The following is a 778-nucleotide window of genomic DNA, read 5'->3' as shown; positions in this document are numbered from 1 at the left end:
CCATTCCCTCTTTCTTACAGAGCGTGCTGTGCCTGATTCCAGGACTCCCCCAGACTCGATTCCTTCCACCTCAATGGTTCCCTTCCCAGTTTCCATTACTGGCTGTCTACCTCCCCCACCTCTAAACATCGGAGAGCCCAGGGCCCAGGCCTTGAATCCCTTCTTTTCTCTACCCATATCTGCTCTCTCAGCGATCTCATTGTTTCGTGCCTTTTGATGTCAACTCGACACAGAGAACTCCTCCATTCATCCCTTCAGCCTGGATCGCTCCCTTGTCTGTCTATTTGACATTTATGTTAGGATGTCTAGTGGATATCTCAGGCTTAACATGTTCAAATTGAGCTCCTGGTGTTCTCCATCCCCCTTCCAGCCCTCCCCCAAAACAGACTTCTGTAAATCTGCCCCGTTCTCTGTAAATGATGGCTCCATGCTGCCATTTGCTCGGGACACACACCTGAGCGTCATCCTCAACTCTTCCTTTATCTCACTCTCCACATCTAATCCCTCCGTCATCTTGGTGGCTCTGCCAGCAAATATATTCAGAATACAAGCATTTCTCACCGCCTCCTCTGCTATCGCTGGATCCAACCTATTATTGATTCTCCTCGGAGGCAGTGGTGCCTTAACTAGGCTCCGCCTTCAGCCCTTGTTTTACTACAACCACATCAACACCATAGCCATACTAGCTCTTCTATTCAAAATAGTCAGTGGTTTTCTATCTCACTGAGTAAACACCAGCCTTTACAATGCTACCAGACCCTACATGATCCAACCCCAT

This window comes from Cebus imitator, unplaced genomic scaffold, assembly GCF_001604975.1.
Source record: "Cebus imitator isolate Cc_AM_T3 unplaced genomic scaffold, Cebus_imitator-1.0 Scaffold111, whole genome shotgun sequence".
NCBI classification, from domain to species: Eukaryota; Metazoa; Chordata; class Mammalia; order Primates; family Cebidae; genus Cebus; species Cebus imitator.
Note: the sequence above shows the minus strand (reverse complement) of the source record.